Source organism: Oncorhynchus masou, chromosome 15, assembly GCF_036934945.1.
Source record: "Oncorhynchus masou masou isolate Uvic2021 chromosome 15, UVic_Omas_1.1, whole genome shotgun sequence".
NCBI classification, from domain to species: domain Eukaryota; kingdom Metazoa; phylum Chordata; class Actinopteri; order Salmoniformes; family Salmonidae; genus Oncorhynchus; species Oncorhynchus masou.
The window spans coordinates 63,383,708-63,396,873 of record NC_088226.1 but is presented as its reverse complement, the minus strand read 5'-3'; positions in this window follow the sequence as shown (position 1 = coordinate 63,396,873).

Below are 13,166 nucleotides of genomic sequence, written 5' to 3'. Positions count from 1 at the left end.
GTAAAACTATAGCTTTGGCAAGTTGTTTAGGACACCAACTTTGTCCACGAGACAAGTAATTTTTCCAACAATTGTTTAATAAATTATGTCAATTAGCCTGAAACCCTTGGATGTATTTCAAGACGTACCTTCAAACTCAGTGCCTCTTTGCTTGACATCTTGGGAAAGATCTAAAAATCTAAAATCTAAGACCTCCGAAAACAAATGGTATACCCACTCCCCCAAAACTGCCATAAAAAAAGCTATACTATGGATTGTAACTGCACATGGGGACAAAGATCGTACTTTTTGGAGAAATGTCCTCTGGTCTGATGAAACAAAAATAGAACTGTTTGGCCATAATGACAATCGTTATGTTTGGAGGAAAGGCTTGCAAGTCAAAAAACACCATCCCAACAGTGAAGCACAGGGGTCGCAGCATCACGTTGTCGGGGTGCTTTGCTACAGGTGTGACTGGTGAACTTCACAAAATAGATGGCATCATGAGGATGGAAAATGATGTTGATATATTGAAGCAACATCGGTCAGGAAGTTCAAGTTTGGACGCAAATGGGTCTTCCAAATGGACAAAGACCCCAAGCATACATCCAAATGTGGAAAAATGTCTTAAAGTTAATACCTTTTTGGGATAGGGTGCAGCATTTTCACTTTTGGATGAATAGCGTGCCATATTATTATTAGTATTGGTTAGACAACACCCTGATGTTTCTAAAACTGTTTGAATGATGTCTGTGAGTATAACAGAACTCATATGGCAGGCAAAAACCTGAGAAAGAATCCAAACAGGAAGTGAGAAATCGATTTTCAAAACAGTGCCTATTGAAATCCCAGTGAGATATGAATGAGGATGCACTTCCTAGGGCTTCCACTAGATGTCACCGTCTTTAGAAACTGGTTTGAGGATTCTACTATAAAGGAGGGGCTCATAATAGCTCTTTGAGTGGGTAGTCTGGCAGAAAGCCTCGGTCTCATGACGCGCGCTCCCAACAGTTTGCTCTCGTTCCAATGCTTTTCTTCAGACAATGAAATTCTCTGGTTGGAACGTTTTTGATGATTTGTTAAAAACATCCTAAATACTGATTGCATACATCATTTGACTAGTTTCTACGGACTGAAACGGAACTTTTCGAGTTTGTCTGGAGGAAGTGCTCGCGCCTCATGAAGATGGATTACTGTGTTGAACACGCTAACAACAAGTTGCTAAATGATGGGCTTTATGGAACAAATCAGTCATTTATTGTCGATCTGGGATTTCTGTGAATAACACTTGTATCTTTTATCAATGTTTGAGTATTTCTGCAAAATCACTGGATGTTTTGGAGTCAAAACATTACTGCATGTAACGCGGTAATGTAAACAGAGATTTTTGGATATAAATATGCACATTATCGAACAAAACATACATGTTTTGTGGAACATGAGTGTCATCTGATGAAGATCAAAGGTTAGTGATTAATTTTATCTATATTTCTGCTTTTTGTGACTCCTATCTTTGGCTGGAAAATGGCTGTGTGCGTTTTTGTGACTTGACTCTGACCAAGCATATCATATGTTGTGCTTTAGCTGTAAAGCATTTTTGCAATCGGACACGATGGGTAGATTAACTTTTCATGGCTGCAGGGGCAGTATTGAGTAGCTTGGATGAAAGGGTGCCCATTGTAAACGGCCAGCTCCTCAGTCTCAGTTGCTAATATATGCATATTATTATGCATTGGATAGAATTATGTCTGTGAGTATAACAGAACTCATATAGCAGGCAAAAACCTGAGAAATTCCACTTCCTGTTTTTTTTTCCTGGGGTGGCAGATCTTCAACCAAGCACTCATTGAAATTACAGCGAGATATGGATGAGTTCTCACTTCCTACGCCTTCCACTAGATGCCAACAGTCAATAGAACTTTGTCTGATGACTAATGTTAAGGGGGTCGTATGACACAGGAAATAGTCACCACTGCCATGAGTTGACCATGCATTCACTATGCGCGTTCACAGGGCAAGCACCTGCGTTCAACCACTCATTTGAAGTCATTCTAATTCTCCGGTTGGAACGTTATTCAAGATATGTAAACAACATTCTAAAGATTGTTTCAGTACATCGTTTGACATGTTTCTACTGACTGTTACGGAACATTTGGACATTGTCACTTTACAGTGGACGTGCTTTGTGACTTTGGAATTGTTTACCAAACGCGCTAACCAAAGAAGCTAATTGGACATAAATACAGTGCCTTGCGAAAGTATTCGGCCCCCTTGAACTTTGCAAACTTTTGCCACATTTCAGGCATCAAACATAAAGATATAAAACTGTATTTTTTGTGAAGAATCAACAACAAGTGGGACACAATCATGAAGTGGAACGACATTTATTGGATATTTCAAACTTTTTTAACAAATCAAAAACTGAAAAATTGGGCGTGCAAAATTATTCAGCCCCTTTACTTTCAGTGCAGAATATTGACTGGGATTAAATGTCAGGAATTGTGAAAAACTGAGTTTAAATGTATTTGGCTGAGGTGTATGTAAACTTCTGACTTCAACTGTATGTGAGAATGCTATTAATTGACTACAGCTTAGCAGCTCAGCGTTAAACACCATTGTGCCCTCAAAGCTCATCACTAAGCTATGGACCCTGGGACTAAACACCTCCCTTTGCAACTTGATCCTGGACCGCCCCCTGGTGGTAAGTAGGTAACAACCCGTCCGCCACACTGATCCTCATCACGGGGGCCCCTCAGGGGTGTGTGCTCAGTCCCCTCCTGTTCTCCCTGTTCACTCATGACTGCACGGTCAGGCAGAACTCCAACACCATCATTAAGTTTGCTGATGACTCAACAGTCGTGGGCCTGATCACAGACAACTATTAGACAGCCTATAGGGAGGAGGTCAGAGACCTGGTCGTGTGGTGCAAGGACAACAACCTCTCCCTCAACGTGATCAAGACAAAGGAGATTGTGGACTACAGGAAAAGGAGGACCGAACACGCCCCCATTCTCATCGACGTGGCAGTAGTAGAGCAGGTCGAGAGCTTCAAGTTCCTTAGCGTCCACATCACCAACAAACTAACATGGTCCAAGCACACCAAGACAGTCGTGAATTGGGCACAACAAAACCTATTCCCCCTTAGGAGACAGGAAAGATTTGGCATGGGTCCTCAGATCCTCAAACGGTTCTACAGCTGCACCAACAAGAGCATTCTGACGTGTTGCATCACTACATGGTATGGCAACTGCTCGGCCTCCGACTGCATGGCACTAAAGAGGGTAGTGTGTACGGCCCAGTAAATCACCGGGGTCAAGCTTCCTACCATCCAGGACCTCTATACCAGTCTACCAGAGGAAGGCCCTAAAAATTGTCAGACTCCAAATCAAATCAAATGTATTTATATAGCCCTTCGTACATCAGCTCATATCTCAAAGTGCAGTACAGAAACCCAGCCTAAAACCCCAAATAGCAAGCAATGCAGGTGTAGAAGCACGGTGGCAAGGAAAAACTCCCTAGAAAGGCCAAAACCTAGGAAGAAACCTAGAGAGGAACCAGGCTATGTGGGGTGGCCAGTCCTCTTCTGGCTGTGCCGGGTAGAGATTATAACAGAACATGGCCAAGATGTTCAAATGTTCATAAATGACCAGCATGGTTGAATAATAATAAGGCAGAACAGTTGAAACTGGAGCAGCAGCACGGCCAGGTGGGGACAGCAAGGAGTCATCCTGTCAGGTAGTCCTGGGGCATGGTCCAAGGGCTCAGGCCCTCAGAGAAAGAAAGAGAGAAGGAGAGAATTAGAGAACGCACACTTAGATTCACACAGGACACCGAATAAGACAGGAGAAGTACTCCAGATATAACAAACTGACCCTAGCCCCCTGACACAAACTACTGCAGCATAAATACTGGAGGCTGAGACAGGAGGGATCTGAGGACACCCCTGGACAGGGCCAAACAGGAAGGATATAACCCCACCCACTTTGCCAATGCACAGCCCCCACACCACTAGAGGGATATCTTCAACCACCAACTTACCATCCTGAGACAAGGCTGAGTATAGCCCACAAAGATCTTCGCCATGGCACAACCCAAGGGGGGGGCGCCAACCCAGACAGGATGACCACATCAGTGAATCAACCCACTCAGGTGACGCACCACTTCCAGGGACGGCATGAGAGCCCCAGTAAGCCAGTGACTCAGCCCCTGTAATAGGGTTAAAGGCAGAGAATTCCAGTGGAAAGAGGGGAACCGGCCAGGCAGAGACATCAAGGGCGGTTCGCTGCTCCAGAGCCTTTCCGTTCACCTTCCCACTCCTGGGCCAGACTACACTCAATCATATGACCCACTGAAGAGATGAGTCTTCAGTAAAGACTTAAAGGTTGAGACCGAGTATGCATCTCTGACATGGGTAGGCAGACCGTTCCATAAAAATGGAGCTCTATAGGAGAAAGCCCTGCCTCCAGCTGTTTGCTTAGAAATTCTAGGGACAATTAGGAGGCCTGCGTCTTGTGACCGTAGCGTACGTGTAGGTATGTACGGCAGGACCAAATCAGAGAGATAGGTAGGAGCAAGCCCATGAAATGCTTTGTAGGTTAGCAGTAAAACCTTGAAATCAGCCCTTGCTTTGACAGGAAGCCAGTGTAGGGAGGCTAGCACTGGAGTAATATGATAAAAAAAATTGGTTCTAGTCAGGATTCTAGCAGCCGTATTTAGCACTGAAGTTTATTTAGTGCTTTATCCGGGTAGCCGGAAAGTAGAGCATTGCAGTAAGTCTAACCTAGAAGTGACGAAAGCATGGATACATTTTTCTGCAACATTTTTGGACGGAAAGTTTCTGATTTTTGCAATGTTACGTAGATGGAAAAAAGCTGTCCTTGAAATGGCCTTGATATGTTCTTCAAAAGAGAGATCAGGGTCCAGAGTAACGCCGAGGTCCTTCACAGTTTTATTTGAGAGGACTGTACAACCATTAAGATTAATTGTCAGATTCAACAGAAGATCTGTTTCTTGGGACCTAGAACAAGCATCTCTGTTTTGTCCGAATTTAAAAGTAGAAAGTTTGCAGCCATCCACTTCCTTATGTCTGAAACACATGCTTCTAGCAAAGGGCAATTTTGGGGCTCACCATGTTTCATTGAAATGTACAGCTGTGTGTCATCCGCATAGCAGTGAAAGTTAACATAATGTTTTCGAATGACATCCCCAAGAGGTACAATATATGGTGAAAACAATAGTGGTCCTAAAACGGAACCTTGAGGAACATCGACATTTACAGTTGATTTGTCAGAGGACAAACCATTCACAGAGAGAAACTGATATCTTTCCGACAGATAAGATCTAAACCAGGCCAGAACTTGTCCGTGTAGACCAATTTGGGTTTCCAATCTCTCCAAAAGAATGTGGTGATCGATGGTATCAAAAGCAGCACTAAGGTCTAGGAGCACGAGGACAGATGCAGAGCCTTGGTCCGATGCCATTAAAATGTAATTTACCACCTTCACAAGTGCAGTCTCAGTGCTATGATGGGGTCTAAAACCAGACTGAAGCATTTCGTATACATTGTTTGTCTTCAGGAAGGCAGTGAGTTGCTGCGCAACAGCCTTTAAAAAAATTGAGGAATGGAAGATTCGATATAGGCCGATAGTTTTTATATTTTCTGGGTCAAGGTTTGGCTTTTTCAAGAGAGGCTTTATTACTGCCACTTTTAGTGAGTTTGGTACACATCCGGTGGATAGAGAGCCGTTTATTATGTTCAACATAGGAGGGCCAAGCACAGGAAGCAGCTCTTTCAGTAGTTTAGTTGGAATAGGGTCCAGTATGCAGCTTGAAGGTTTAGAGGCCATGATTATCTTCATCATTGTGTCAAGAGATATAGTACTAAAACACTCCAACCACCCTAGTCATAGACTGTTCTCTCAGCTACCGCACAGCAAGCAGTACCGGAGTGCCACCCCCCTCTGCGCTGCTGCTACATTCTGTTATTATCTATGCATAGTCACTTTAATAACTACCTACATGTACATATTACTTCAATGACCTCGACTAACCGGTGCCCCGGCACATTGACTCTGTACCAGTACCCCCTGTATACAGCCTCGCTATTGTTATTTTACTGCTGCTCTTTAAAACTTCTTAGGGATCAAAGAACTTCTTGTTAATCCAACCACAGTGTCCAATTTCAAAAAGGCTTTTCAGCGAAAGCATACCATGCGATTATGTTAGGCCAGTGCCTAGTTACAAAAAAAACAGCCATTTTCCAGCCAAATAGGAGTCACAAAAAGCAGAAATAGAGAAAATGAATCACTAACCTTTCATGATCTTCATCAGATGTCACTCAGAGGACTTCATGTTACACAATACATGTCTGTTTTGTTCGACAAAGTTCATATTTATATCCAAAAATCTAAGTTTACATTCGCGCGTTCAGTAATGTTTTGCCTCCAAAACATCCAGTGAATTTGCAGAGAGCCACATCAATTTACAGAAATACTCATCATTAACTTTGATGAAAGATACAAGTGTTATACATAGGACTAAAGATAAACTTCTCCTTAAGGCAACTGCTGTGTCAGATTTCAAAAAAGCTTTACGGCGAAAGCACCTCATGCGATAATCTGAGTACAACACTCAGCCACCAAAACAAGCCATACAGTTAACCGCTGTTACAAATCCCTTTTGGCCCGACAGTCTATGGGTGGATGGTAACGAGATCCGTAACATAACGCATGCAAAGTATAATAGTGACAAAGTATCAGTGAGAACGAAAAACCACAGACAACTTAATTACCGTCAAACACTCAGGATTGGTTTGAAAACACACAGTAAAAGGGGCGCAGGAAAAGGGGCTGAGCTGGACCCAAGGAAATAAATAATAAGTATCCAAAAATACCCCTAAGCTAGACTAGCCTACTTCATTACAGCTAACTAACTAACCAAAAATACAGTGTGTGGTCCGCCCAGTTCTAACTAGTGTTTTTAAACAAAGTTTACCTATGGATAGTGTATGCCCATGTGCGACTTGTCTTGGTTCCCCCTTTTCCCACTGTGAAACAAACACCATAAAAAAACAATACTCACAAGTGGGGACAAAGTGACATGTAGTTGCAAAAACCAATCAAGGGATCTACAGACAGATGGCATTGACAGAGAGATTGAGTTCTAGAGGAAACAACAGACAGGGTTTTTAAACCAAGGGAAAGGGAATGTGATAGGGTAATAGAAACAGGTGGAGGTGTGTCTTCTGATTAGCGACTGATTGGGGAATGATGAATGCCACCTGTGAGGAGGAGAGAAAAGAAATACACACACAGGATACACACAGGATACACACAGACACACAGTATACCTGTATCCGTAACACCTGCCAAGTTGTGGCGTCAACAAAAGTCAGAAATAGCTTATAAATAGCTTTATAAATATTAACTTACCTTTGATGGACGTCATCGGAATGCACTCCCAGGAATCCCAGTTCCATAATAAATGTTTGTTTTGTTAGATAAAGTCCATATTTATGTCCAAATACCTCCTTTTTGTTCACGCATTTAGTTCAATAAACCAAATGCACGAAGCGCGGGCACTAAGTCCAGACAAAGTCAAAAAAGTTCCGTTAAAGTTTGAGGAAACATGTCAAACGATGTATATAATCAATCTTTAGGATGTTTTTATCATAAATCTTTAATAATATTCCAACCGGACAACTCTGTTGTCATTAGAAAGGAAAGAGAATGACCGTCGCGCTCACGGCCAGGCGCTAGACACAACTAATGGCTTTCAGGCTGACCACTTGTTGAAACAGCTCTTATTCTCTCCCCTTTCACAATAGAAGCCTGAAACAACTTTCTAAAGACTGTTGACATCTACTGGAAGCCTTAGGAAGTGCAATCAGACTCCATTTACACTGGATATTGGATAAGAAATCACTTGAAAAACTACAAACCTCAGATTTCCCACTTCCTTGTTGAATTTTTCTCAGGTTTTCGTCTGCCAGTTCTGTTATACCTACAGACATTATTCAAACAGTTTTAGAAACTTCAGAGTGTTTTCTATCCAAATCTAATAATATGAATATCCTAGCTTCTGGGCCTGAGTGTCAGGCAGTTTACTTTGGGCACGCTTTTCATCCGGACGTGAAAATACTGCCCTCAATCCCAAATAATTTAATTTTTGTTACTTTTATTTGTTACTTAAATTTTTTTTTTCTTAAATCTGCATTTTTGGTTAAGGGCTTGTAATTAAGCATTTCGCAGTAATTTCTACACGTGTTGTATTCGGCGCATGTGACAAATACATGTTTGATTTGATATGCAGTTGACCTTGGTGGGACAAAGCAAGGCCCAGGAACTTTTAGGCTTAATGCGAACTATTGCTACCTGGCTCAGAGACGAGACGCACCGAGCACTCTACATTACATTGTAAACAGATTTAATTGCTTTAATTTATTGTTTTAGCATAAAAGGTGGCTGCTCAAGGGGGAGGGGGACTAAGAATATCTAACAGGAAGCTGGCAGCTGTGAATAAGTATACTGGCATAGAAGCTATTAATAAGATACTGGTCAGAGTCAAATCAGGGGAGATATTTGGACAACGAGGATATCGACTCAGCCGATGAGCCACTACACTCTCATGGCCATTGTGTATTTGTGGTTCTCACCTCTGCCTTTGTCTCCAAAGTGTTACTGTTTGCTTCATGTGTGTGCTTCACACCTTCTATGTGAGTGTACAGATGAAGTTTAGGCTTGGTATTTTTACTTTACAGTAATGTTGTTTAGTAAATTGAGTCAAATGTAATTCTGTGTGTCTTGCAACAATATATCCCTTTATTTTATTCACTACAGAGTGGAAGATGCAGAGGATTTGGATGATGACGTTTGGGGGCCACCCCTCCCCAGCAAGTGCCCCCCACCGGTCAAGGTCTTCACACCCAGTGCTATGTCAATCACCCCGTCTGATGATTCTACATCCACTTTTCATAGACCTCTTGGAAAAAGAAAATATGGATTGTGGATCGAACAGAATCGGTTTCCCCAATACCAAGATAAACGACATGACAAAGACAGTGGAGAGGGAGACCATATGTCGGATCAGGACTAACAAGATTCTTTATTGTGAAATGGACGGACAAGAAACCATGCTCACCACACAGCGTAAGGCATTCAATAAGGACCATGTCTCAAGGAGGGTGAAAAAGGAAGAATGCCCTCATTCCTGTTTCTTTGAAGGACTCCAATGCCAGCATGGTGGGTGTTGACCTATTTGATTCTCTGATATACCACTTACTGGTCTTGTGGAGGACCTGGTAGAAGCCAATACTTTTTTTTACCACTTTGTGGACATTGCTACAGTAAATTATTTCATTCTCCACAAGCAGATGGCCAAAGCAAAAGGTCAAACCCCTCTCTCCCAGTTGGCCTTCGGGGGGCAGCTGGTATTGGAAACGGCTGAATTGGGGGCCCAAAGCAACCTCACAAGACCCCCACTCAAAGTGAGCGTCACTATCCAACACACATGCCAAAAGATAAAAGGAAGAACTGTAAGTATTGCACAAAACAGGGGAAAAAAAGGGGGAAATGCCAGATCTTCTGTCCAAAATGCCAGTTCATTTTTAGTTTTCTGGCAGAGAGGGACTGCTTCAAAGGCAAACACGATATGCACAAGCTACGGTGAAAGTGAAATCTAATCATCTACACCTGGGATATAAAACGAATACAAATGCCATTTGTAAATAGCTCAGCTTATTTCTATTTTTGCTAAATGTTTAGTGAAGGACACGTGTAACCAAGTTTGTGTTTTATAAGACATTTGTCTATATTTTTAAAGTATATATGTTGCTTTTATATTGTTTTTGTAAACAGTCCATATGTATGTGGGACCAATACATTGGATATGCCTAGATTAAATGTTCAGGCACTTTGGAGAGGTTGAAAGGACACTTGAATGTACCCTGGATACCCCCATAGCTCCCATATAATGTTTGAGTGAGGTCGATATGGTAGAAATTGTGTTTTTATACAGAACAAATTTACAGACTTATGTATTTATATTTACTTATTTTTATTTAACCCTTATTTTACAATGTAAGTCGACTGAGAACACATTCTCATTTACCTATGCCACTTTGGAGAGGTTTAGAGACACTTGGAAACGTCCTGTGACCACACCTGAAACCACTTACTAAACATCTGCCCATTTCAAGTTGTGAGGTCTATCAATCCTTTTTTTCACATGTTGTGGAAACCATCTGATGTGTTTCCAGCTCTGGGCATCAATAATTAACTCATAGCCTGTCAATGAAATATGAAATTAAAAAAGGAAATTTAAAAAAATGTAAAAATATTATTTTGTGTGTTCTTGAGCTGAGACTAAATGAATCATGCCTCAAAGTTTGGATTGCTGCAAATGAACCACTACTAAACGAGTCCAATAATAAGAAGAGTCTTGCTTGGGACAAGAAACATGAGCAATGAACATTAGACCGAAGTCCAAATTTGAGATTTTTGGTTCCAATCGCAGTGTCTGTGAGATACAGAGTAGGTGAACGGATGATCGCTGCATGTGTGGTTCCCACCATGAAGCATGGATGAGGAGGTGTGATGGTGTGGGGATGCTTTGCTGGTGACACTGACTTATTTAGAATTCAAGGCACGCTTAACCAGCATGGCTACCACAGCATTCTGCAGCGATAAGCCATGCCATCTGGTTTGCTCTTAGTTGGACTATCATATGTTTTTCAATAGGACAATGACACAAAACACTCCTACAGGCTGTGTTAGGGCTATTTGACCAAGAAGGAGAGTGATGGAGTGCCGCATCAGATGACCTGGCCCCCACAATCACCCGACCTCAAACCAATTGAGATGGTTTGGGATGAGTTGGACCGCAGAGTGTAGGAAAAGCAGCCAACAAGTGCTCAGCATATGTGGAAACTCCTTCAAGACTGAAAATCATTCCAGGTGAAGCTGGTTGAGCGAATGCCAAGAGTGTGCAAAGCTGTTATCAAGGCAAAGTGTGGCTACTTTGAAGAATCTAAAATATATTTTGATTTGTTTAACACTTTTTTGATTACTACATGATTCCATGTGTGTTATTTCATAGTTTTGATGTCTTCATTATTGTTCTACAATGTAGAAAATAGTAAAAATAAATAAAAACCCTGGAATGATTAGGTGTGTCCAAACTTTTGACTGGTACTATATGTACATTCTCCTGCCTCTCTCTTACCGGCTTTATAACCTCTGTATGCCCGATAACCCTCCTTGTGATTTGTGCACACACCCACTCTGCTTGAAGGTCAATTAGGAATGCTTTGTACACTGAATACCAGCATGGGTATGCTGATAACCTCCAACTTCACTTTCAAGCCCAGTGATTTCTATCAAAGTCATTGAAGCGTGTAGTTGTTTGTTGGGGACAGATAGGTTAATGGAGCAGTTTGTTTGGACTGTAAAAACAGTAGCCAGCAGGGGTTGGAACCTAAATCATTTTCCAATCATTTCGCTCTGAATGTAACCATTATTCGTTTCGTTGGGTCGCACTTTTCCAACCATCAAAATAAAGTTCTGAACTGGTTGCAACCCCCAAAATGTACTGGTTTATATAGTTCCTTTCTGTTCCTTGTGAACCTCTGAAATAGATTTAGCTTGACAGTAATTACTTCACCAATTAGTGCGGATAGAGCAGCTTGCTATGGAGTGGGCAGGCTGTAGTTGTTTACATGCATTGGACAAACAAGTGTAGGGCGAGAGATGCGATTGCAATTCTTGGCTTGAAAAATAAAATAAAATCAAATCGAATTAGTTACATGCGCCAAATACAACAGGTGTAGACCTTACAGTGAAATGCTAACTTGCGAACCCCAAACCAATAGTGCAGTTAAAAAAAATACAGATAAGAATAAGAGATTCAAGTAATTTAAGATCAGCAGTACAAAATAACAATATACACAGGGGAATTCCGGTACAGAGTCAATGTGCGGGAGCACCGGTTAGTTGAGGTAGTATGTACATGTAGGTAGAGTTCATTAAAGTGACTATGCATAAATGACAACAGGGGGTGGCAGTGGTGTCGAGGGGGGAGGCAATGCAAATAGTCTGGGTAGCCACTTGACTAGATGTTCCGGAGTCTTATGGCTTGGGGGTAGAAGCTTTAGAAGCCTCTTGGACCTAGACTTGAGCTCCGGTACCGCTTGCCGTGTGGTAGCAGAGAGAACAGTTTTTAGGGCCTTCGCCTGGTATAGAGTTCCTGGATGGCAGGAAGCTTGGCCCCAGTGAGGTACTGGGTCGTTCGCACTACCCCCTGTAGTGCCTTGCGGTCGGAGGACGAGCAGTTGCCATACCAGGCAGTGATGAAACCAGTCAGGATGCACTCAATGGTGAAGCTGTAGAAACATTTGAGGATCTGAGGACCCATACCAAATCTTTTCAGTATCTTGAGGGGGAGTAGGTTTTGTTCAAATCAATTTATATACCCCTTCTTACATCAGCTGATATCTCAAAGTGCTGTGCAGAAACCCAGCCTAAAACCCCAAACAGCAAGCAATGCAGGTGTAGAAGCACGGTGGCTAGGAAAAACTCCCTAGAAAGGCCAAAAAGGAAGAAACCTATAGAGGAACCAGGCTATGAGGGGTGGCCAGTCCTCTTCTGGCTGTGCTGGGTGGAGATTATAACAAAACATGGCCAAGAGTTTCAAATGTTCATAAATGACCAGCATGGTCAAATAATAATAATCACAGTAGTTGTCGAGGGTAGAGCAAGTCAGCCCCTCACGAGTAAATGTCAGTTGGCTTTTCATAGCCGATCATTAAGAATATCTCTACCGGTCCTGCTGTCTCTAGAGAGTTGAAAACAGCAGGTCTGGGACAGGTAGCACGTCCGGTGAACAGGTCAGGGTTACATAGCCGCAGGCAGAATAGTTGAAACTGGAGCATCAGCACAGCCAGGTGGACTGGGGACAGCAAGGAGTCATCATGCCAGGTAGTCCTTAGGCATTGTCCGAGGGCTCATGTCCTCCTCCGAGAGAGAGAGAGAAAGAAAGAGAGAATTAGAGAGAGCATACTTAAATTTACACAGGACACCGGATAAGACAGGAGAAGTACTTCAGATATAACAAACTGAGAATAGCCCACAAAGATCTCCGCCACGGCACAACCCAAGGGGGTGCCAATCCAGTCAGGAAGATCACGTCAGTGA